General features: G+C 41.8%; 1 protein-coding gene across 47 annotated transcripts in view; it reads left to right on the top strand.

Annotated features, from left to right (window-relative positions):
- SEMA6D (semaphorin 6D) overlaps positions 1-26,489 on the top strand; it is a 570,904-nt gene that overhangs the window by 501,197 nt on the left and 43,218 nt on the right. For 6 of the 47 annotated variants that reach the window (XM_070624888.1, XM_070624802.1, XM_070624771.1 and 3 more), the window contains exon 1: positions 15,869-16,650. The exons of 15 other annotated variants lie outside the window; for them this stretch is intronic. The gene's annotated coding sequence lies outside the window, so the exon portion shown is untranslated. Of the gene's footprint in view, positions 1-15,107; positions 15,492-15,608; positions 16,651-26,489 lie in introns of those variants that run through there. 26 more of the 47 variants (XM_070624659.1, XM_070624876.1, XM_070624739.1 and 23 more) reach the window with 21 other exon arrangements.

The raw sequence follows: 26,489 nt of genomic DNA, 5'->3' as shown, positions 1-26,489 counted from the left end.
ACATCTTACCTTCAGATATATCCGGTACCACACTGCTACCACCAACACATATAAGAATGCTCCTGTCCCCATGCATCCTCAATGTTAATTTTACTATTCTTTTTAATTAAAGTCAATTTTATTGAATATAAATGATAACATTATTTTAGTTTGCATTTTAATTACTGTTGAAGTTGATATCTTTTTATAGGTCAACTGGTTGAAATTACCTGCTCAGTATCATTTGCCCATGTATTTTTGGCATATTTGTATTTTTTTCTTATTGAAGTGCACTTAATATATTAAAATATTAGTCCTTTCACATGCAAAAGAATAAATTTGGACCCCTACCTCACACTGTATAAAATTAACTCAAAATGGATCATAGCCATATATGTAAAAGCTAAAACTATTATGCTCTTAGAAGAAAACATAGGAGTAAAGCCTATGACTTTGGATTAGGCCATGGTTTCTTACATATGAGACCAAAATTGCAAGCAACAAATACAAAATAGATACATTGGACTTCACCAAAATTTAATACTTTTGTCCTTCAAAGGACACCAACCAGAAAATGAAAAGAAAAGACAACCCATGGAATGAGAGAAAACATTTGCAAAACATGTATCTGGTAAGGGATTTTTATCCACAATACATAAAGAGCTCTTATGAGTCATTAATAAAAAGGCAAATAACTCAATTTTAAAATGGGCAAAGAATTTGAACAGACATTTCAAAAAAAGTATACAAATGGCCAATAAGCATATGAAAAGATATTCATCATCCTTAGTCATTAGAAAATTGCAAAGCAATACCACAATGAGATACTACTTCACATCCACTGAGATGGCTATAATGGAAAAGATACTGTTTATGAGGATGCCGAGAAATTAGAACCCTCATTCATTGCTGGTAGAAATATGAAATTCTGCAGCCAATGTGGAAAACACTTTGGCAGTCCCTCAACAAATTAAACATAGGGTTATCATTAGCAATTCCACTCTTAGGCATATATCCAAGAGAAATGAAAACATATGTCCATGCAAAATCTTGTATATAAATATTCATAACAGTATTATTCATAATAGCCCAAAAGTGGAAACAACCCAAATTCCATCAACTGATGAATGAACAAACAAAATGTGTTATATTCATAGAACGGAATATTATTCAATCATAAAAAGAATAAAGTACTGAAACATGATACAACATGGATGAACCTTGAAAACTTCATGCTAAGTGAAAGGAGCCAGACACAAAAGGCCACATATTATATATATGACTCTGTTGGTATGAATGTCTAGAATAGGCAAATCTATAGAGACCAAAATTAGGTTACTGGTTACTATGGGCAGGGGAAGGCGAGATGCACTGACTGGTGATGGGTACAGAGTTTTTTGGGGGTAATGAGAATATGCTGGAATTATATTGTGGTGATGGATGCAGAATCTGTCAACGTACTAAAACCCACTGAACTGTCTATTTTAAAAGGGTGACCTTTTTAGTGTGTGAATCTCATCTCAATACAGCTATTATTTAAGAAAGAATAATAATTCTTTTGTTCTTATATTGCAAATGGTTTCCAGTTGCTAATTTTGTTTTTCACTGTTATGAACTTTTATATTTTTATAGTAAAAATATTAGTCTTTTGCTCTATGGTTTTTGGTTTTGTGTCATATTTAAAAACTCTTTCCTTACTTTAGGTTTGTGGGAATAATTATTTACACTTTCTTGTAATCTCTTTTTAAAATTTAGGTATTTGATCCACTAGAAATTTATTTTTTGGTGGGGAATGAAGTGTGAAATAGGATTCCAGCTTTTTTTTTTTTTTTCCAAAATAGACAATCAGTTGTTTCAGCTTGATTATTTAATAATTTATCCTTTCCCTGTCACTTGAAATGCTACCATATTTATATTTTAATTTCATATTAAAATGAGTTAAATTTGTATGTTAAAATTTGTGTCTATCCCTGTAATCTACTCTGTTCTGTTGACTTGGTTGCTTCTCCCTGCATTCCAGCAGCACTGTTTTAGTTGTTGTAGCTTTAAAATACATATTATTACATGAGTAGGCAAGAGTTACTTTCTTTGTCCAGAACTATCCAAGCTAGTCATATCTTACAATTCTAAGTGTTCTTTAAAGCAATCTTCAATACACCCACACAAAAAAAATTCATTGGAAAGTTAATTACAACTACACTGTATTTAGAGATTAATTTAGAGATCATAGATATATTTATCACATCAGACTTCTTACACAATAATGAAATCTGGTTCTTCATTTACTTGTCTTCTTTTATGTTCCTCTGAAGAGCATTATATATATATATATACATACATACATAATTTTCAAATATATCCAGCACATTTCTTCCTAATTTTATACTCAGGTAATCTATGTTTAATTTACCTTTGAGAATGGGATACTTTTTCCATTATATGTTGCAATAATACTTGAGTGGTATTTGGCATATAGGAAAGATAGTGATTTTTGCATTATTTTATAAACTATTAACCTTTCTAAATTCTCTTATTCTTTCTACAAATTTTACAATGTTTGCCTCCTTCTTTGTAATATTTGTGACTGTATTTCATTTTCTTGACTTATTGCTTTGGCTAACATTCAAAATTATGGTATATAATATTAGCAATCGATGACTTTATCCATGGCTTTATCTTATTCCAGTTCTGTTTCACAGCTGTACTCAAGATGTATTTGAAGTTTTTAAAAGATGTGTTATAGTAGTAGAAATACATTAACCTTTCTGGTAATAATCTCTATGTTATCACTTGAACTATCCATTCAATAAATATGTATTTAGCCAGACACTGTCCTAAGCACTAGTGATACAGATATGGTCCCTGCTTTCTAGCACTCACTGCTGTAGGCAGTTACTTTTACCCTTTTTATTTCTCTGAAGAACTTATGGGACACAAGATAGCAGTAGATCACTAAAGCAATGATAATGACAGAGAAAAGAAGAAGGGCGCTAGAGGGACAGTGCGTAATGGGGAAGGAAGAGAGGCAGGTATGGCACATATTGTTTAACAAAGCAACCCAAGTTATTTTTACAAGGCCACCAGATTGGTCACTGGGCTATAGTAATGTCTAACCCTAATATAAGGTTTTATGGTTTTACTCAATAAAACTTATATAATGTTTTCACAAACATTAATTACTCTACTCCTAACAGCAGCCTCATGTTAAACATTATCTTAACATTACAGAAGAGGAAACTGAAATTTGGAATTGTTAGGTCACCAAAGCTAAGCAAAAAACCAAAACCTGTGCTCTTTGTACTTACCTTAATAAAACAATTGGATAATGGAAGATGTAACAATAATTTTCATTATCTTTGGCAGAAGGTTTTAGAATTCATTCTTCCCTGATTTTTTACCAAAAAGCTCCCCACTTCCCACTTCAACCAGAGAATCACCTGTCAATCACACCAGGCCATCCTAACCAGTGCTTTTCCCAGTCCTTCTGAATCCAGGAATACCTAAGACCGGTCCTCTGTGAAAGCCTTGTGTTCTTGTCCCACATTGACTTGTACTGATCAAGAGGCAAGGGAGGGGGTGCTCAAATCAGGGCCAAATTCTATGCTACGGTCTGAAAAATGCGGACTTTCTATCAAGCCTGCAAGCCTAAGGCCATTATCAGGGAGTGAGAAACCCTTGCTGGACAGCCAAACTCCTGTGGCCTCAGATCAATGGGAGCCTGCTCCTTCTCCAGAGTGGGGCCTGCCTCCGTCCCAGAGACCTTTTCCTAATCTCCCTCATTGATGCAGCACACACAGGAGACTGTCTGGGCAATAGGATGTTGTATTTTTCTCCCTCTCTGCAACTTAAGGAATATCAGAGGAAGAAGAGTGGGAGAGGAAACTCAGGAGGCCAGATCAGCAATTCAGTCTCTGCTGAAAAGGGCTCCAGATCTCACTGCTAAAGTGGAATCTTGAGAGCTCTCTAGCATATTAAATATTCATCAAAACCCAAACACTACTTTTTCAATATTTGGCGGAATAATACAAGTGGAGATTTGTCCCATGTCTACTCTTGCATCGCTCAAAATACATAGCACTAAATTATGGTTCTAACGAAGTCAGTTTAACAGATGAGGAAAGAATCCTTTATAGTTTATCCCTGCCTTTCATTTCCTCTTAATTTAACCATAAACTAAACGGATTCATAAAATGTTTATGGGGGTAATAAAGTGATGTTTTTAATACAAAGGTTGCTTATGTAATTAAGCATACATTCTATGACATTCTGTGTAATTTGAAATGGTTTGCATGAAATTAACAAATACTTATATCTATTTTATTTCTCCTTCCATTAATGGCAAATAATAAAACAAAAAGAGAAAAAATAAGTTCCTGCCAGGGTAAATACCTACAGTTCGGAAATTGAAACTGCAGTAGTTGCCAAAGACTTTATCTTTTTCTTGGAAATGTGCCATTAAGTGTAATTAGATTTCTCATTTGCCTTCCTTTTTTTTCACTCTGTCACTCTACTTTTTTTCTGCCCCCTCCCTTTCCTCCAATTTCTCTCCCTTAAATATTAGGAGAACACGGTCTGTTTTCAAATGGCCTACATAATATAAATGAAGAAACTAATCACAGTAAGAAAAAATAAAGTGGCCATCTTTCTAATCCTATAACTATTATGTTCCAAATTATTTTGAAAGTATTGTTACTTCAAAGCTCACCCTAACCATTGACTAATATCATGATGCTCATGACCCCGACACTCACTTTTCATAAGCTTTCTTTTTCTAAGTCAAAAGGAAAGCTATGCTTGAAGAATTAAAGTCATCTTCTATTTTTTCCAGAATTTTTTATAAAGAGCATTGGAAGTGATCTAATCTTTATTTTTATAGCATTTTATCATCTTTCTGTCAAGATATGATTTCTTACTCTGAAATGATCCACTCTCTATTATATTTCATGTTAACATTTCAAATCAGGTAAAATGGTGATGTTCGTGTCGTCCAAGATAATTGAGAGAAGAAGTCATTGAACTGTATTTCTCTAAATTCATTGAGACTTTAGCAGCAAATATTGATACTCAGCGCCTCAGGATGCCCAATTTTACATGGAGTGATAGTGGTTTAAGTAAGTTAATTGTTGGAAATTTTTCTCATCTACACCACACTGAGAAAGAACAATGTTCCCTTAGCATTTCTAAAATAATGATTTTGGATAGTTTCACAAAAAGTTTTAAAAGTATCCATCAGCATTTTCTATCAAAGTGTTAGGCTGAAAAGATATCTCTGAAGAGCCAGCTCGAAAAGGTATTAGATAAAACATGATGAATTGCCGGGTCTATTTTGTCTATGTTCATAAGACGCGAGTGTGGAAGGGGAATAACTCCATAATCTTCCACTGGATGGTCTCTGTGTTGGAGGAAACAGTCCAGGAGTGGGAAAGATTAAAGATTCTCACCTCAGTGTTTCTGAGCACATGAGACTTCAAAGGGCATATAGGCTAACCTAGGCCATTTGATGAAAATTATATTTCCTCTCATTTTCTTGTATACATTTAGCTCATTTAGATTTTGGTGTTTCTCTGGAAGATAGACAGTTTCCCCTGTCCACTAACTGTAATTATAAAAACAATTTCCAATGTGCTACTGAGCATCCCCTCATGGACACCGTGCTAGTACTTTAAGCTCCGCTCATCCAAAACCAAACTCAATTATCCCCACTGCAAACCTGCTCCATCTCCTGTGTCTCCATAATTCAACTTTTCTTAAATTAGACCAGACCAAGAAACTTGGAAAAATCTCCCCCACACACCCCCTCTGACATTCAAACATAGCACACTCTGCTAGGTCTCTGATGTATGTTCCTAGTTTTCTATTGATTCCACCACCACTGAGGTCATCTTCTGTCCTGACCCCTACACTAGCATCCTTGCCTCTGAAACCTCCTTCTTCTCCAAGCTGTTCTTCCTTCTAGCTTGAGTGCTGTCTCTCAAAAGCACAGCCTAGATTATGATGATCTTTTCTTCAAAAATCCATGGCTTCTAAACACCCAGAGAAAAACATTCTAACTCCAGCAAGTGCAAATTCAGAAATTCTGTACAATGATCCTTTCTTGTCCTTCCAGTCACATCTCCTACCACTTGCCTCCAGGAACGCCATCATGGTCCAACCACACGATGCCCTCCCACCTTCTCCTGCCTTTGCTGCCCCTCAGCCCACAATAGTTTTGTTATAGTCCTCTACCCTTAACACTTGTCTTTCAGTGTGCTTGGCTCAGCTCATATGGCCCCATGTCGTGAAGCCTTTTACAACCCGCACTATTATTCATTCCCCCTTTTTCTGTCTGTCTATAGCAATTTTCCTCTACTTCTGGATTTAGCATTCACAGCATTCTACCAGGTATGATGTTAGCCTCTTGCACATCTGTCTCTCTTATTAGGTTGCACGCTCTCTCACTCGTTATTCCATCCATCAAATGTCTCCAGGGCTCCTGTCCCAGCCACTGTTCTAGACACTAATGATACAAAGACCTAGTTCTCTCCCTCAAGAAGCTTGGTCTAGTAAGTGATAAAATGTGTTAATAACGGACGTGGTGAGATAAGTGTAATAAGGAAGTCCAAAGGGCAGGGAAGAAGAAGACAGCGTGATAAGCACCAGACTTCAATTCAGAAGACAGGTTCAGGGTCTGGCTCTGCTATGTAACTAAATTATGATAAGCAAATCTCCCGGTTTCAGTTTTCTCATTTGCAAAATTAGGATCCCTACCACCTAGTGTTCTGTAAGGACCAAAATAAAATTAAGTAGTGATTTCCATTTGCTCCACCAGATCCACTCTGTCCTTTTTTGCTACTCTGCCTCTAGTAGTTGACCTCTAAGCCAGGGGGTCCACTCCGCATTGCCTCTGTGCCTCCAGGTTCTGCTAATTGCTCCATCTTCTGGCTGGTTGACTCCTAGGGGTAGTCAGGCCCCAGGGTAACTCTCCCTTGTGGTTTCTCTGCACTCTATTCACCTTTACAAATAATCCCTTTATTAAAGGCTCCTCAAATTACCCAAGTCGAGTGTGCCATCTGTTCCCTGCCAGGACTCTGACTGATAAATCTGCTTTTCAAACTTTAAGTTGCTGTCTAAATGCAAGGTAGTCCTCATTTATCTCTGCATAGTGCTTTACACAAAGCAGATTGCTGCTATTAATAACAAATGGTGAAATGAATGTATGCAAGGATGAATGAGTGAAGGATCCTGCCCTCTTCCACTTTGGTTACATTCTTATTGGGAGATAGCTCCTCGTCACCTTGATTGGATTTTGTAATGTCCTGATTTCACTTGGAAGGCCCTCTGTACCCTTGGAACTCACTGTCTCTTAGGGGAAACAGTTCTGCAGACAGTCTGTCTCAGCCCCTGTATGTTTTTAGTGGTTTAATGTGAAAGGGTTAGCTTTGTTTGAAATTTCTAGAAATATCCTCCTTCTCTAGGCTGCACACTTACCTGATATCAAAATGGATTAGTTATTTGTTTGTGTATTTATATATTTTGTTCGTCAACATAAAAGTGGGTAAATAAGTTAAAAGCAAGCAAATTGCTTGTTCCCTTATTACATGGGAACCAAGGGCATATTCAAGGAATCAGTAGTGCAGACCCGGGTAGTTTTTTCAAAAACACAATAGATAAACATGGAGCAAATAATTGCTTCCACTGCCTCTTTTCTAGCCAAGAGCCTAGCCAATGAATGGGCAATCGGGTAGCTTCACCAGATGATCTAAAACAAAGGCAAATCACAGAATTCGGTAGCTTGATACTTATGAGGAACTGAAATCATGACTGATTAGACTTTGAGATTGATTTATTTCCAGCAATTGTAGACTATCCTTGTCTCTTGCATCCCCATGTATCTCAGTAAAATAGCAGATAAGTGTTTTCCTCCTATTTTAATATTAGGCTGATAACTTAAAAAGGAGAAACTGACCCACGGAAATTATCCTTTGAAAACACACTTTTGAGTAAACATACTTAATAGAATGTTTGGTACTGAATAGAGATTACTCATGAGCAAATAATTGCATAACTGGAATTCTTACTTAAAATTTGTGATGAGAAATGAATTTGTTTATTCTATAATTATGACCTGAAATTTAGAATATATTGGGGTAGTTTATAAGCACAATTCCAAAGAGTGTAATATAGCAAGAGGATTCACAAAACCTTTAAACAGGAATTCTTGGAGGAAAAATACACACACACACACATACTGTGTGGGCACATGCATCCAGATGCAATAAGATTTGAAAAGTCAACCATTGAATACAACTATAACATAGAAATATTTTAATTTAATAGGTGTGTGATACTGTTAAAACCTCTAAACAGTCCTTTTGGGCCTTTCTAGATTTTCCAGAAAGGCTCTTAGCCAAACAGTTTCTTCTTTTAGCTTTGCAGTTGAAATATAAATTCAGACAATGACAAACTCTGTGAGGCTGCTTTTTAAAACTTTTCTTAAGAATATAAGTTTGAAGTGATTTTTTCAACATACATCACAATTCCAGCTTTTAGAAGACAGCCATGCAGAAGCTCATTCCAGACTACAGTAAAGTGAATCCGATAATGTTTAAATCTAACTTGGTTGCTAGAGGCAACTTGGTGAGAAATTCTGTTATAGAAATTTATAGGCTCAAGTTGTCTTTCTTTACTTGCTGACTCTCAACTGATGATGGGATCTAGGTTTGAATGTCAGAAAGATCTAGGGACAAGGAAAACTTCAGCAGACCACTTGTGGAACCAACCAAAGGTTAGACAAACTATAGGTTTCTCCCAAACCTTCTTCTAGGACACAAATGAAACCCCTGTAACTGGGGCTCAGAGAGAGAGCATTACCCTCTGTCACCTCGTTTGTGTCGTTGCTGACTCAGTGACACCATATCCCCGACCTATTTAAACACTTGTTAGCAAAATGTACCTCCCATGTGCTGCTGGGCCTTGCCACTTCATCGCGGTTTAATAGGGCATTTGGGATTTTAGACAACTCCTATAACAACAGCAGAACGCTAACAGTGTTCGCTATTGATTTTTATCCCAGAATGTCAACTTCTTCCCGTCCCCCGTACACATATTCCCCTTCACTCCCTTGCATATTAGCGGTATAATTTTTTAAATGACTCTAATATATTCAATATTAATAAAATGTCCATAATAGTAAACGTCCTATCTGAGGAGGCAAAAGGAAAGAAAAAAAAGTATCCTTTTGTGCCTTTATTTGGAAAGATGGAAATTACCCAGAATCCTATTCTGTTGTTTTTAACCAATAGGTGGCGCTAGTGGTTTCTGGCAGTGAATTGGCTCTGTAGCTGTTATGTACAAAAGTTCTTGTGTGTAGAGCATTCAGTGATTAGGATTTTTTTTTTTTGCAGAAGGTGCTGTCATATGGCCCTAACCATTAATAGAAACATTTGTAGCTTAACCAGTGAGGTTTATTTTAATATAAATTGGCATGCTATTAAATAGGGCTTTTTTCCCATTATTTGTAAGTGATTCAGAGGAGTTACAGGGGTGATAGAAAGCATGTAACATACACAGAGGTTTGAACTATGCTATAAACCCAGTCGTGGAGTTCCTGACACTAGTTTGTATTCGTCAAGCAAAAACTATCAAAGAATTAGAAATTGAAGCACACCATTTTTAACCTAGCTTTGAGCATCTAGTTGTGGGTTTTTTAATGTTTTTATTGTCTATGTTACCCAAGACATATTTTTTCAAACCTATGGTCTTTTCATTTTTCATAGCATGGTGCCCTAGAAAGAAACTTAGGCTTGAGAGCCAAACAGACCCGTATTAGACTCTAGGCTCATCATCTACTAGAGCTGAAAACCCTGACAAGATGGTTAACTTAAACAAGCCTGGGTTTCCCTGTTCCTAAATGATGCCTGTCCCTAAGGGCTGTGGTATGAATTAAGTGATACTATATGGGTAGCCGGTATCTGGGTTGTAATAGGTACCCAGTTAGTTTCTCCCTTTGTTGATTTGAATTTTAACATTGGCTTAAGGGAACAAAAAAAACAAAAAACAAAAAACAGAATTAGGCAGAGAGGTCAATTTCACTTTTTTAAAATTTAATTTAATTTTTTTTTTTTGAGGAAGATTAGCCCAGAGCTAACCTCTGCTGCCAAACCTCCTCTTTTTGCTGAGCAAGACCGGCCCTGAGCTAACATCTGTGCCCATCTTCCTCTATTTTGTGTGGGACGCCTGCTGCAGCATGGCTTGACAAGTGGTGCGTAGGTCTGCAGCCGGGATCTGAACCAGCAAACCCCGAGCCACCAAAGCAGCACAGCAAACTTAACCGCTGCGCCACTGGGCCAGCCCCAGAGTGGTCGATTTTAAAAATAAAAAGTATATATTTTAAAAAACAAATAAAGTGTTCTAAGTCTCTTCCACTTTTGATTATTTTCATTATCTTTCTCCTTTGTTAAGACATTCTAACAGTTAGATATTATTCAGCCCCAATTCTTCAAGGTCAGAGGCTCGGTTGCTGTAAATTTGTGGAGAGAAGGCTGTCAGGAATTTAGGCAGAGTCTGAGCTTCCTTGCATCTGCTGGGATGTAAGCTGGCATCGCTGTATCTCAAGCATTCCTTCCCAAAGTACACATAAGCACAGTTAAGTGACTTTGACTAAGTTATCATCTTTTTATTTGACAATCTCTCCAAACTGTTTATTTTGCTTCTGTTTGTTCAAAAAAATCTTTGATAAAATGGTGATAGCATTCCTCTCTCTTGTCTGTTTTCAAAAGAGCTAGTATTATTAAAGGCTGTTTGCTGTTCATCTTTCTGATGGAAAAAGAAAAAAAGAGCCTGGTTCTTTTTATTTGGCTTGAGCACTCCGTGTCATTCCACACAGTGGCACCTGCAGAATCATTAGCAAAGTTAGCTAAGTAACTGATTTACTATTTCCATAAATGCATGGTGCATTCTCTTGACTCAGAGTGTACAGCAAAAATTATTCATGCTAAGGTAGAGTAATCAAAATGACTAAAAAAGCATATTTTTGTCATTCCAAACATAAGCAAAGCTGTGGTCGTCTACTATCATAGTACATAATAATAGAAATGAATTATGTCAGTAAAATCTTGAGATGTAAGATTTACCATGATAAATATTTTTCATTAAAGTGAAATATCTTGGCAGAGTCACTTTCATATGCAGACTGTTGACAAAAGGAGGCCAGCTGTGCCTATGCAGATGCCGAGATTTGGGTCTATATTATTAATGATTTATCATGTCATGGAGAGCTTAGATTAGTTTTGAAAGCAATCCCTTGCCACAAAAGCACTTTCTATAATGTGCGAACGCAAGGAATACTATAGGTGCATTCCAAATTAATCACAGAAGCTGTAGCTACCTTTGATATTTCAATACCTCTATCTTTTTATTTTGAAACGTGAAATTCTACATCCTAAACTGTATTACTCATTAAAATTCATACCAAATGTTATTTCATATCAGCTGGATAGTGAGTAGTGTGTGTATCTGAATTGATAGACATACAGACAGACGGGGAATGAAGGAGATGGAAGGGAACAAAAAGTTATTGCAAGCCTAGTGTGTGCCATGTGCTCTTGCCCGAAGTCTCACATTTAATGTGAGCTTGGAGTAAGTTTCTAGTCCACTTCTGCAGGATTCCAAGACTGCACTGCCTACAGGGCATGTAGAATAATATTCACTAATATTTATTCAGTGCTTGCTGTGTCCCAGGTAAGACGGTAAACACTTTATATGCATTATCACATTCAATCTTCATAAAATCCATTTGAAGTATTGTTATGACCCCTGTTTCACAGATGAGAACACTGATACACAGTGTGGTTACATAAATGACCCCAAGAGAATAGCAGCCTGGATTAGAATCCAGGTTGTCTCATGTTCCAAAGCCTTTGCTATTAACTACTGTGATTAACTGGGACCTCACTATTAACCAGTATTATAACTAAGTAAGAGGTAGGGTTTGGCTCCTGCTTGTTACTACCAGTGTGGCCTTAGGCAACTCACTTAAACTTTCTAAGCCTCAGTTTCCTCTTCTATAACATGAAGATACTAATAGTACTTACCTCACAGAATTGTTGCGAGTTATTGTTTGTAAAAAGCTTAGAACAGAGTTTGGCACATATAAGGCACTAATGCTTTGTTTAATAGCTGTAATAGCTAAGGAGCTGTACTCTCTGATGATTGATAAACTTTTCTTGACTATGGCACACAGATTGTCTACAATTTTCAGACAGCTTTTGTTCTTAAAACTAGATTGGAAATGAAGCAAATAAAATTCTGAGCTTTACTCCTAAAGTAAACAAACAAAAAAATAGATTGTAGATTAAGTTACCACTTATCACTGATGGGAAATGTATGCAGATAACACTAAAGCGTAATCACTAACCGTCTATAGCACTGAGCCCTGTAAGTATTCTTTTTGGGTGTGATAAGAGCTAAATATCTTCCGTCCTTTCTTCCTGGCTTCCTTTCTTCTTTCCTCTTCCTTCCTTCCTCCCTTCCTTCCTTTCTTTATTATTCACTCAGTCAACAAACATCCTTACATGGGTACTGTGCTTGCCCTGGGGACACAAGTGATAAACCCCTACTCTGGAGGAGCGTACAGTCCAGAGATGACTATACTCTCTGGTTTAGCACATAAAAGAGTGTCAGAAAGGGTGGGTTCCGTCATCAGATCTGTTTAACAAGTTTTGAGTGCCCATGACATGCCAGGCACTGTGCGAGGCACTAGGGCTGTCCAGGTAAATAAGACAAGACCCCTGCAGTTCGGAAGCACCCAGTAGGGAAGACATCCCGAACAGGTATTTTTCCTTCCAGTTGGTAAGTTGCGTAAGTGAACTTGCTGGGAGAGCACAGAAGAGAGGTGCATTCTGGGGGCTAGTGGGATGAGGGAAATTTTGACACCTAAACAAAATTTTTGTTAAAAGTCTAGCAAAGCAGAAATTAGAGGACATGAAATTATGGGGAAAGAGTACGCCACAAAGCAAAGACATCACAAGTGAAGACATGGAGACATGAAGCAGTGTGACATAGGGGGGACTGCAAGTTGCGGGTCAATGCTAGATCCTGAAGCATAAGGTGGCGGGCGAGTCAGCCTAGAGAAGTGAACGGGCTCAGTGGGTCAAATCAACTGAAAAGACCAAATGCTAATAAACTGCATACAGAATGAGCAAGCTTCTTAGACTTCTTCCCACTAAAATCCAAATAAAGAGTGCCATTTTCCTGACTATCGAGATTCTGGGAACCAGAGAAATGATGTATCCTTAAGAGGAATATTTTGATCCTGACCAAAAGAGAAAGGGTCCCATTCTTTCCATGTCAGCGGGTTGTCCACTTCTTGGCCTCTCTTCCCCCAGCAGACCAAAGGAAGGGATTGGCCCTGAGGTCTAGACTGATATTTAGACTGAAAACACGTCTAATCCTTGGCTTGAAATGACCTCCCAGCATATCCTTCTGCAACCCAAAAGAGGTTTTCTTCCTGGATTTAAGAACTCAGTCTAGAGTAAATGGCACTCTCTATGTGGCGCTCTGTAAAGCTGGCCATCCATAGCGGTATTTTTGCAAAGAATTCAGGAATCTAGACAATTGAACTTTTTTTTCTTTGCTGCTCCTGCAGACACAGGACAACTCAGAAGCTTTCTGCCTCCAAGTGAGTGGCAATTTGATTCCTTCTCAAGCCGTGGTCACCCTCATGCATCTTCATTCAGCACACAGAGCCCTGTGCCTGTGGCGGGGCTTGCTCCCTTGATGGAGAAAATATGGAATGACTGGATGCCACTAAAACAGGCACAGCTTTCTGGGTCAGAAGTTGGCTGGGGAAGGGCCCTGACTGCCAAGTAACTTGCAATGATGTCAGAGCCCAGCACAACCAGAAAACACCAGCCAGGCAGCCAACAAAAGCCTTCACAACAACAGAAAAATCACAGAGCTGTGTTGCCAAAGCTGGTCTTCCCGCCCCCTACCCCTTTCTTCGAATAGGAAGAACAGCGGGAAGAGAGTTTATATTTTAAAAGACTCTCCCTCCTCCTCCCTCCTTCTTCCGTTTGGTAACAAAGTGTTAACTAGTGAGGAAACAGTTCTCCGGAGGAGTCCTGCCCCAGTTCCTTGGGGTGTCTTTTTTGTTTCTTTTCAAGGCTGTCAGTGGAAGTTTCAGAAACAAGGCGAAACTGGGTATTTTTCCTAAATGTAAACATGTAACTTTGTGCTGGGGAGAAAGCAGAAACCATGGAGGAAAGGAAAATCCTTTCTCTGTCCCCTTCTTCTCTCTTTCACGGTGATCAACCATACTCAAGTGAAAATTAAAAGTTTGGCCAAAAAGCTCTCTTTTTTCTTTTTCTGTAAATAGATGCATCAATGGTTCATTCCAGCCATTTAGAGCCGTCCGTGATTTATAACTCAACTGGAAATTAATAAAACACATCCCGTTCTTGGAAATGAAGTTTGGATTAAAATCCTCTTGTTTTGGAATATATGACTTTTTTCTTTCTTTTGTGACAGTAAATTTAAAAGGATGTCACTTCAAGGACATTTTCATTTCTCCCTCAACATATTACGCGAAACACTTGCCTGTAAAACCGGCTCATTAGCCTGCAAAATTATACTGTACTGAATGGCTTTCATTCAAAGCAGAAATGGGATTTTTAGTAGGCAATTTCTGTATTTTATAAAGATAAAGCAATGTTTGATTGCTTCTTCCCAGCTGTTTTGCTTAGTGGTTATAAAGAGAAATGGGGGGGGGGGGATGAGAAAGGTAATATGGGGGCGGGTTTGTAAGGATGTGCTTAAAAAAATAAATCTTAGATTAGAAAACTAAGGCTGAAGTTTACAGAGCATCTACGCCTGCAGCTCCTCTGGGCTGCAAAGATTTTGTCCTCTGGATGTCTAGAGGAAAGCTGTGAAAAAGTAAGGGAGCGAGAAAAAGAGGGAAAGAGGGAGGAAAGCGAAAAGGCTGCTGCTGCACAGCCTGTGCAGCAGCCACCGCGAGCTGGATGACGGAGGCGCCTGGAGTTGCTGGAAGGAGCAGCTCTTCAGAGGTGGGGAGAGGGCGGGTGCGCAGCACAGCGCCGGGGCGGAGGGACGCGGAGGCCACCAAGGGGTCAGGCGGGCCGCGGCGCCGGGCTGGGGGCCTCCAGGCGGCGCTGGCCGCGGCGCTCGGGCCAGGGCGAGCGCGCCGGGCCGCCCGCGCCTCCTGCCGTCCGCGCCCGGGGGTGGGCCCCGCGGCGCGAGCCGCCGAGCGCGGGGAGGGAACCCGGCTCCCCTGATGGATGGACTTGGAGATGGATCGAATTACACCATTTGCCGTGCCTCGATTTGTTTTGCTCCCGCTCCGTCCCGCTGCCGCTGCCGCTGCTGCAAGGACTGGTGGCGGCGACTTTCAGGATTATATTGAGGAAGCCAAGACCTAAAGAGACAGAGGGATATATATGCATATTTTTTAATTTTTCTCTATTTTCTTTTTTCCTTTCGCGTGACAAGCTTTTTCTTTACCAGCCTCCCCCCATGAGGTAAGACCGTCTTGTAAAAATTGGCTAATGCTCTGGGCGCCTGGTGGGGATCGGATCCAGATCCTCGGAGCCTGAATCGCAGCCCGTGAGTGCGTGTGTGTGTGTGTGGATGCCTGTGTGTGTGGATGCGTGTGTGTCTGTGCGTGTGTGTGTTGTCACTGGAGAGTTGATTTCTTTTCCCAGCAGCTCTCTGCCTGCCGTGCGAGGGACGCGCGGGGCTGGAGAGGTTTGGTGGACCCGTCAAAACTGGCAGAGCTGGAGGCTTGGGGGAGGGGCACGTGGGCTCGGAGGCCCCCTCCACGGTGCGCCCACCTCCGGGGAAAAAAGCGGAAGGAGGGGGCAAGGAAAAGTTTCTTGCCAGGCAGCGCCAGCTCCGCGCTCCCCGGCACATTATCAGGGGGTGCCCGGGCTGCTTCGGTGACGGGCACGGCCTCTCCAGCCAGCGCGAGAGCCGAGCCAAGGCCAGAGCAGCAGGCTGCGGGCTCGGCCGCCCCCTTCCGCCCGTCGGCCCCGGAGCCGATGCGGGGACCGCGGGGGTCGGGCAGCGCGGGGCCCGGCTAGAGCGGACGGGCGAGCACTAGCCCGCGCCGGGAGCAGGGGCGCGGAGCAGCCGCCGAGACGAGAGGCGCTCGCCCAGACGCCGGCTACCTGTCAGTGCGCCCCCGGCTGGGACGGCCCCCGGGGAGCGCCTGGTGGCGAGGGGCGAGGGCTCCGGGGACTCGGACACCCCCACCCTCCAGCCTCCAGCAGCGGCTTCTGCTCGGAGGGCAGCCACTTCCCACCTCTCTCTCCCCCTGCTGGCCGAGCGCGCCGCCAACGGGCTCTGGGGCCGGGAGCTGCCCAGCGCCCACTCCGCCTCCCACCCGGCGCCCGGGTTTCTGCTCCTGGCCACTCTCCCCCGCAACTTTCCGTGCTTTGTTCTCCGGCTGGAAATGATTTACGGAAGCGTCTTGGACAGGGTCTCCGCCAGGCGGCAAGAGCTCAGCGTGGAGATGTGTTACGTTCTCATCTACCCATGAATTATGGATGGAAACAAATAAGGAAGAGTCAATTTTGCATGAGCCCCTTCTCCGGCGGCGAGACGCGTCCTGCAGCCGGGAGGGAGCCGCCGCCGCCGCTCGCGTCGGCAGCCGCTGGCAGGGGGATGGTAAGGAGGAAGGTAGGGAAACTTTTATTTCCCGTCTTGACAGCGATGATGTTTGTTCCTGGTCTGCAGAAACTGATACAGCGGCCGCCTTGGGTAATTTGGAAGGGCTTAAAAGCTTCCTCTGTCGTGTATAACTCTTGGATTGAAATAAAAGGTCGTAAAAGGACTTGAAGGTGTGGATGAGAACTGGGTTTGCAAAATTTCTGTTCAATCGACTCTCGGGACCACTGTTCTCAGGGGATTGTTTAAATCCTGAACTTGTAAAGAGCTAAATGTCACGGAGCTAGGAGGAATGAAGTAGCGGTGTTAATTACAGCGTTAGAGGAACTCAGGGTAGTCCTGCCCGCTCTGAGGTGACCAGTCAGTAACCCAAGTTCCAGCATCCCGACCCCGCTTGTCTCTCAGCTGGTTGATTTTCACACAGAAGGGACAGAAGATCATTACTATAGATATATAGACTTTGTCAACAGTAATTGGACCTTATTTAGGTACACCACTACAGGCGTCTGCTTTCCCTTAAAGATGATTGGTAGTATTTCCAGTTACTTGGGAAAAGAAATGTCTAGGGCAATTTTCCCATGAACTTCTGTCTACTAAGAATTTTAAGTCTTCGTACAAAGTATAGGTGCTTTCTAAGGATTGTCCTTCCTTCTGCTTGATATTTGGGGCACTAAAGTGGAGTCTTTTGTTTCTTTCAAGGCTGAAGTCCTGGGGAGTGGTTTACCATTTTTCTAAACTGGTTTGGTCTCTGCCCCTCTGAATAGGAGAAATACTTGTGTGGAGAAATTTTTCAAGGTTTCTTCCTTGTAGAATTGAGAAATCTGATCTCAGACAGCTCAAGGTGAGGATTTTACTGTCCTTTTGGTGGTTTAAACAGGAGGTTTTGATGCCGGTTTTATTTATGTTATGGAAAAATCCCCTCCCTGTCTTAGGTATCTAACTCAGGAAATTAAGTTCTGTGTCATCATGTTTAATGTAGTGAGTGACAGGCATGTTCTGTCAGGTTGGCAGATATTGCACAAACATTTACCCTGGTGTAGATAAATAGAAAATGCCAAATAAGCTCTGAGATTTGGGCCTGTATTACCATGAACTGCAACATCTTCAGGTAAATAAACTGTAGCTGGCCATAGCTGAGTATTGTTTTTTCATAGTTAGTGTCTTTCCTTTGATCGAGGTCTCTAGAAGGTGCTCTCAGAAAGACGCTTAAACAAGTAACCCTAAGATTTCCAAAATGTTTTGCTTAGCCGACCATTGTCTTCCATTGGCACATTTAGTTAGATTAACAACCAGCTACTGTCTCTTCTTGGAGCCCCACAGAGTATTGCTACCTGTCCTCGTTTCTCTTGGGGCTGCTACATAGATAACCTTTTTGGAGGGGCATTTCTGTGATGTAAGGACAATGTGCCAGGAATATTGTGATTTCCCCATCACCCAACAGCTGGCTAATTTGAGTTTGATTTAGATTTGTGGACGTTCTGCCCTCATCGTTTTTTTTTTTCTTTTGGTGCCCTCTAATAGCACCATCTGGTCATGTCTCCCCCGGTTTGATGGATTTGAAAGATGGCTGTGACGTCAATCTATCAGTTCTTAGAGTGAGGGCAACTTAGGTATCCACTGGACTTCAGTTCCCTCACTGTGTGCTGCCCAGAAAGAATCTGGCCAGTAACTGTGCTCTGGGTGAGGGGCCCCTGAATCCTGTGTGGTGGTTTCAGGCAAATAAGCAGGAATCAGGGCTGTGGTTCCCAAAGATCCCATAATTGTTAAGGACTTATTGAAACGGGAGAAGTTCTTCACTTCTTGCTGCTCCATCATAATAAACCTTGGTAATTAGCTTAGTCATTGTTCTTGTGTGTGAGTTTCACTAAGATACAAAGAGTGAAAAATGCATCTGAAATAGGGTCATTTTTCACCCTTCTGATGCATTTTATGCAGAGTTAAGAGCCTGGCTGAATGCCTAACCATTATCAGTGTAACCATAGGAGGCGAACTCCTTCCCTAGCATATTGCAGGATAAAATATTACCTTTTATTTCAATTAATAGACTTTAAGCCTGAACATTCTACGTTCATTTCTAGAGGAAGCAGGAGGCACTTGGGGTATGCCAACCAGTCAGTGTTTATTGAGTACCTGTCATTTGCAAGGAGCTGTGCTAGCCAATGTTCCAACACCAGGTGAGGTAGACATGTGTCTGTGTGTTCAACTTAAGTAAGAATGCAAAGAGGCAGAGAATAGCCAAACGGATCATTTGGCCAAAAAAAAAAAGTAAATATGAGACTTTTTTTGAAGCATGTTATTTTATCCTAAAGATATTAAGGCAAGATTATCCATACAAAGTATTTACAGTGTTCCTGCCTTTAACACTAATAATTCAACATACTATTAGTGTATTTCATGTATTGAAACTGTCATTAGAGCAGGAGATCTCATTTTCTGTGGCTCATGTGAATGGAGACAGCGTTAAAATTTACCAAAGCCAGTGGCTTAGGTTGCTGCTTATTTTGTGAATAGCTGCCAACTTCCAGTTGGGAAAAAAGTGTGTTTTGCCTTATTCCCATGACACAGGGAGAGAATAAAAATCGTATAACTATATTAAGCATTTCATAACCCTTTTCGATTGAAGTGGCTGTTGTCAGGCTGACTTTTCTTCAGCCCCTGACAGCAGTGGCAGTGCAGCTGATAATTGAAGCCGCTCCATTCGTCCCAACAGGAAAACTAGGAAACGCTCTTACTTTGAAAAAGCAACCGTTTATGTAACCAAGGGCAATCAAATCAGTGGTCCCCACAGATACCACATGAGGTGTACTTATTTCTCAAACTTCTCTTTTCTATTAAGCTTTTGTTAACGCACCCAGATTAGCATTTTAACAGCCCTGAAGGTGAACTTCTGCCGTTCTCTCTACTTGGACACAGTATGCAGACCATCCATCATTCTGTCCTTGGCTACAACAGGCTGCTGGCTCCGTCATCATTTGGAGCTACACAGAATCCATCCGACTGTGAACAGCACAGCTGGCTACAGCAATTTTTTCTTCCACACCACTGGCAGCATTGTCTGGCTGTGGTAACTAAAGTTAACACCCAGAACGGAAAGTTTCCATTGTTTGGCAACCTGTGCTGGGCCTCTCATCTGGTTCTGGGGGCACACCTGCAGAAAGACCCTGCCAGCTTGCAATGGCGTGTTCCACTTAAGAAGGGACTTGTCCCAACCTTACACGACCCACAAGAAAGCCTCTTTAGGTTTAATACGATTAAACTACAAGAATTACAGAGTTAGAAGGAGCCATTCAGACACCACTCATCCTAGACCTTCAGAATTCAATCTATTTGAAAAGGGGAAGAAAGGAATGAAGCAGCCTTTAGCCTGAGATCCCAAATGACTGAAAACAGAAAAAGACCTTGTCTAGTTCCTTGGAGAATTGAGCGTGTCATTGCTTCATCTCTTTTCACAAACAATATGATGGACTGAAATCTGGGACTCATGTCTAATAGGATCCAATGCTTTCTATCACATTTTTTTTTGTTTGTTTTCTTCTTTTTACTCAATAAGATATGTTACAATGGTCATTGCTTGTTAAAGCAAGAATGACATGAATAAGGTGGACATATTTGTTAGGTTATATTGCCAAACTTAAAAAAAAAAACAGCTTTTATAATTAGAAGCACTGCTTTTGGAGTTTGATGTGGGAAGGGAAGACTGCCTCATGTTTTAGTGAGAGTTAGTCTTCTCACTTCTTTCCCTAATATTTATCAATGAAATCACCTACAAAACAGCTGGGATGATATGATGATGATGATGGTGATGGTGGTGATGGAGGAAGAGGAAGAAGAGAAAACAACAAAAACCAAAACACCCAACACTTATTGTCAGTCTGCTTACTAAGTTCTAGGCACCATACCAAGATCTTTATCTTAATTATATCGTGTCACCCTCAAACAACTGCATGAGTTGGGTTCGGTTATTATGACAGCTTTATCGGAAAAGAAACTCAGGCACCTGAGAAGTCAGGTCCTTTTCCTGAGGTCACACAGCAGGGGTGTATGGGTGTGCTCTTAAATTTTAACCTTTCTCTAAATTAAATCATATGTTGTACTCTTCTTTCACTTTTGTTCCTATTGGCCAAATAGCGATGAGATGCTCTTCTTTTCAAGTACCCTAGAACAGCATCCTCTCCTACTATTTTTCTCCATGTTAGGCTTTGCTGTCCAAGATTACAGTGGCATAGGACAAATGGCGATATTCATCGCTCTCCACCAAAAAGTGCGTCTGTGTCGGGTGCGATTGACATTCATTTTCCTGATCTTGGCAGGTGAAGATCCATTAGGTATCCTTGTCTCATTTCCCAGCAGTATTTATGGGCCCCATCAGCAAAGACAGTGAGAACTACAGCTGTTCAAGCATTAGTGGCACCAGGATGGAAAGTGTGTTACCGAAGTTTGTGCGTTCTATTGTAATAGACATTTTTCTTAGTTACAGTTGCGGGAGGATCCTTTTTCCTCCATGAGTAATCAGACACATTGTTGAGAAGTTGTCACCCATGCATCAGCATTTTTTTGTTATTCTGTTTTATTCAAGATTTCTATGGGAGGGAAAAAAACAAATACACATTAACACTATATATAATGCTGAAATTTAAGGTTTTCAACATATGTTTATGGGAAGGAAATACAGGTTTTAAAAAGTACAATATGTTGGTGCATGTGTAATGAGGCCTCAGGAAGATCTACAATTACTTAGCCTATTATTGGAGCCTGCATTTAAACATAAAGTCAGGATTTTCTGCTCAGCTGAGGAACTGGCACATTTGAACCAGAGCAGATGAAGCTCTTTGAGAAAATAACACGTTCGCCAGGAGCCGGCTCTCAGCAGACCAGAGACAGACTCCCCAGTGTCTCTGTTGGCCTCGGCCTCGGCCTCCCTTGTCACGATAGGGGTCTCTGGGAGCTGTTCTGGTCTGCAGAGTTGTCTACATTAAGCCCTCAAACCTCTTCTGGGTAATTGGTAAATATATTTTTTAAAGTTAGAGAACAAGAAGGAGGAGGAGAGGCAGAAGAAGAGGGCATCAGGAATGGCGCCCCTGTCTCTGTTTCGGTCATTGCTGGGGTAACTACTTGTTCCTTCAGCTAACTTTTACCAGGTGTCCGAAATTTCCATGTAGGTGCCGGGGTGGGGAAGGGGTTCGAAGAGGAACCTGACATAGTTCTAGAGCTCAAGCCCCTGACCGAGTGGTATAGAAAAGACGAGGTAAACACATAGCCAAAATAAAATGGCGAGTGTTTGAAGTGCCAGACAACATACACATGGACCTATGGAAATTGAGAGGAGTGAGAGGTTATTTCTGGCTAGGGTGCAGGCAAGGCTTTGTGGAGCCGCTGATATTTGAGCTGCTCCTTGAACTAGGTAGGATTTAGACAGGTGGACAGTGACAGGCCGTGGGGGAGGTGGTGAGCGGGAGGGCATTCCAGGCATAGAGAACAGCTTAGGCAAAGGCCCTGGGGCGGGGGTGGGGGTCTAGCTCAGTTGTCCAGGTTTGAGCCCTAACCTAGGACAGACTTGCATTTCAGGTGTGAGAGGCAGTTTTCCTGCCACTGACGAATACTGATTCTGTGTCTCTGGTCTACTGTACTTAGCCATTCAGATGGCCCCACTGCTTAAGCCATCAGAATGAATGGGATCAGTCTTGTGGCAAGTAGATTACTCCGTGATCAGAACGAAAACCCCCACATCAACTGCCAACTAGTTCAGTGTTCCACAGGAGCGTTGCATGGGATAACATGATTTGCCTCAAATTACCCAGCAAGATGGTTCCCCCCACAGAGTTGTTGAGCAGAAATAAACTGGAAGGTTGCTATCTCATCGGCTTTACCTTTTTTCTTTTACTAACTTGAAGAGATTCTAGATATAGATTCTATAATAAATTGCGTGCATGTATGGGGAGTTTTGGAGGTGGGAGAAGGAAATGTGGCTATAGGAGGTGGAAGAGAGAGTAGAAACTTGTTGAAACTAGAATAATGGGTCAGACTCAGACCCTGTGAGGCTGGACTGCCGGTTCATCCCTGGAAGTCAGCAGAGTGAGTGGCACATAGTAGACGTGCAGCAAATGTGTTAGTAAATGTGTTAACTGAGTTTAACTTTTTGTCACATTGCAGTTGTAGCCTATCATGGGTGGTAAACTGTGCAAGGAATGGAGTTGGAGCTACGACGGTCTTTTCCTAATAGAGTGAAAAAGTACCAGGCAACAACTTGGAAAGTTACTCATACTTCCTTTTGGAAACCCCAGCCTTGTGAGTCCCTGGGGATTCAGCACCCCTTTCTGCATCTGTGCTTTCAGGATGAACTCACTCCCCATCAGCAGCTCGCGTGACCCCCCTTCGCAACTCCCTCACCTTCCGCCTCTTCCCTCATGCCCCTCCCTTCTCCAAGCTGGGCTGGGTGGGTACAAGGGTTTTCAAGCCATCATTAACCCCTTGAGTTAACATAAATTGTAATCCATCCATGGTTAAGTTTAACAGTGGAGGTGATAAGCTTCATGGGAGGAAAGACCGGAAGTTTTGTGTGGTATAAGCGTGCCACACAGGACATAATAAAGGAAAAATAAAATGAAGACAATTACCTTAGGGAATGATTAAGCCAATTGCTTTGACAAGAATTGCTCCAGTGGTTCAATTTTCTTTGTTCTGTTTAAGTCTTTTATAAGTTAATAGTTACATGACAGGCAGTCTGAGAGAAGACTCTTTCGTCGGAGGAATCCCTGCCAATGAAAGATCAATCAGAAATTATAAAATCGGTCAACAGGGGAAAAGGATTAAGCGTATACAAATTCAGTATTGAGAACTTTTCAGGAGTATTCCAGTGACATAAAGGAGAGAACCTGTTGAGTGTAGTAATGAGTCTGGCTCCCACCCGGTTCCTTTTTGAAGTGAAGGGCATGCTGCCTCCCCCTGCATGGAGCACAGTTGCCTTCCAGACAGGACCCGAAATAAACTGGCCTGGCTCAACTCGACTAATAATAACAGCCAGCACTTACTCTGCCCTTACTGTGTGCCGGGGCACCGTGCCTAGCACTTTAAATACTTTATCTAATTTAATCCTCACACTACCCCGAGAGTGTCGACTAATAGCTAACTAAGAGCTACCATTTATTGAGTGCTTACTAGTTGTGTGACACTCTAAGTGCATATATTAAATTATTTGATCAGCAGTCTTTGAGTTGGGTGCTATTATTAATAATCTCTTCATTTTACACCAGGGGAAACTGAGGGATGGGAGATTTAAGTGGCTTTCCTGGGATTGAACAGCTAATGAGTAGTGGAATCAGGGGACTTGGGTCCATGAGAAGCAGTGTATTCGGGTGGTTAAGAACATAAACTCTGGAGCCAGCCTTTCAGGGTGTAAGTCTGGCTGTGTGCCTGGTAAGCTGTGTGACCTTGAGTGAGTTACTTGACCTGTCTGAACCTCAGTTTCTCCACATGAAAGGTGGATGATGGTGATAGTACCCACCTGGTAGGGTTGTTGTGAGACTTAAATGAATTAATATTTGAACAGCACTCAGAATAGTGCTTGGCGTGTAGTGAGGGCTATTTATATCTCAGTGTTTGTAATAAAAGTAAATGCTGTCTGGCTCCAGAACCCATGCATTTAGCCCTTGTACTGGGCCATCCTTTCACCTGTGGTTTTATCATATCTGTTTAACTGATATATAGACATTCAAGCCAGTTTCACAACCAGCCACCCTACACCCCCACCGACCACACTTGCCACAGATTCAGCCAGACTGGAAAGGGGAATTTTGCCTGAGGGGTCCAGTGGCCTGGAGATTTACCCCAGACCTTGACAGCTAGTTGCATATCCCTGACCCAGGTGTCAGCTGTTTCAGATTCATGACGTCAGGAATCTGGCTCCCAGTGCTGGTTGTTTGTGCTGGAGGGTAATTGTGGATGATAGGCATGTGTTCTATGCTGGTTGTCCCCTGGGCTGATGAAAACCTGAAGGACACTATGGAAATTTACACTCCCTCCTAGACCATCCCTGTCATCACCCACATCTTTCATCTCTACCAGTGGTCCTTAAACTTTAAAATTCGTCAGAATCACATAGGGTAAAAATGCAAATTCCCAGGGCCCCAGCACCAGTGGGTCTAGAATGGGGCCCAGGAGTCTGAATTTTTAACAAGCACCCTAAGTGACTCGTGCCCCGTTGTCCCTTGACCTCTAGTCAAGGGAAATGATGCTCTAGGATAGCCAGAGTGCAGCTTCCCATCCAAACAAGGTGTGAGACTTCAAGGCTAGTGTTGGCAAGCCACTAGGTAATAGCTCTGAAACCTTTAGCCTTCAGCACAGGGAGAATGGTGATGAGCCGAAGGCATCCCGGCTAGCTCATGAAAGAGTGAAAAAAGTAATAAAATCTACTCAAAGCTAAAGAGGCTTTTTTTTTTTTCTTCCAGTCTGCAAAGATCTCCACAGTGAGCAGAAATTAAGAAAGAAAAAGGGCACTCACTTATTTCTGCTGACTGGCCTATATCATTTCATAAATGGAGTCCTGGGCCAGTATTCATAGCAACAGTTTTTGATTTAATGATAAACTGAGATAAGGGTAATCAAACTTCATGCTTCAGGGCATAAGGTGATTGCCTGCTGCGGTCAGGATGGAATTTTTCCCCTTGTGCTTTGCACAATTGACTAGATGCATTAGAGAGAGTCCTCAGGCTGCGCTTGGAGGGGTGGGCGCTGGAGGCCCTGGCAGAGAACTCTGCTGGCTGAGATCATACGGGAAATGGTCTGGTATGCAATGAACAGCCCCATCATCATTTGGCCTTATCATTTTTGTTTCATATTAGGATTCTGCATACAGTGCTTTTATATTTCTATAAGCCACATGATGAATTTGGGAGCCTACTGTGTCTGGATTCAGGCGACTTGGACTCCAACTTTGGCCAAGAGCACACTCTCTGAGTGGCCTCGGGAAAGCACTGTCCCCTTCCAGGCTCAGTGTCCTCATCTGTGGACTCATAGTTATGATGATCATCAAATAAGACAGTAGAGGTGAAAGCGCTTGGTAAAAACCTGATAAGCACTGCTCAAATGTGAGGTATTATTATGACAATGAATTACCCTTTACAGAATCACCATTTATTATAAACAGCAGTATATAAATCCCTACTCTATATGATGAGATCGTATGCAAATTGACAGCTAACATTTATTGAATTCTTAATCTCTGCCAAGCACTGAAATGTTTTATTTGCATCCTCTTATATAATCCTTATATTAGCCCTTTGGGACATGTACTTTGTGTATGTGTGTGTTTGTGTGTCTGTGTGTGAGAAAGATTGGCCCTGAGCAAACGTCTGTTGCCAGTCTTCCTTTTTGCTTGAGGAAGATTGTTGCTGAGCTAACATCTGTACCAATCTCCCTCTGTTTTGTCTGTGGGATGCTGCCACAGCATGGCCCAATGAGTGGTGTGTAGGTCTGTGCCCAGTATTCAAACTGGCGAACCCCAGACCGCTGAAGCCGAGTGTGCAAACTTAACTATTATGCCACTGGGCATGGGGCGCATACTTTTTTTTCTTTCTGTTTTATTGAGGAGGACACAGATGCTCAAGGAGCATCAATCAGTTTCCTATTGCTGTTCTAACAGATTGCCACAAACGTAGAGGCTTAAAACAATACAAATTTATTACCTTTCAGTTCTGGAGGTCAGAAGTTCCAAATGGGTTTCACTCAGCTAAAGTCAAGGTGTCAGCAGGCCGGGGTTCCTTCTGAAAGCTCAAGGGGACAGTCCGTTTCCTTGTCTTTTCCAGCTTCTAGAGAGCGCCTGCTTTTCTTTGCTTGTGGTCCTTTCCTCCATCTTC

The sequence above is a fragment of the Equus przewalskii genome, chromosome 1 (assembly GCF_037783145.1).
Source record: "Equus przewalskii isolate Varuska chromosome 1, EquPr2, whole genome shotgun sequence".
Classification (NCBI taxonomy): Eukaryota; Metazoa; Chordata; class Mammalia; order Perissodactyla; family Equidae; genus Equus; species Equus przewalskii.
The sequence above is the reverse complement of the archived record's forward strand: the minus strand, read 5'-3'. Positions and strand labels throughout refer to the sequence as shown.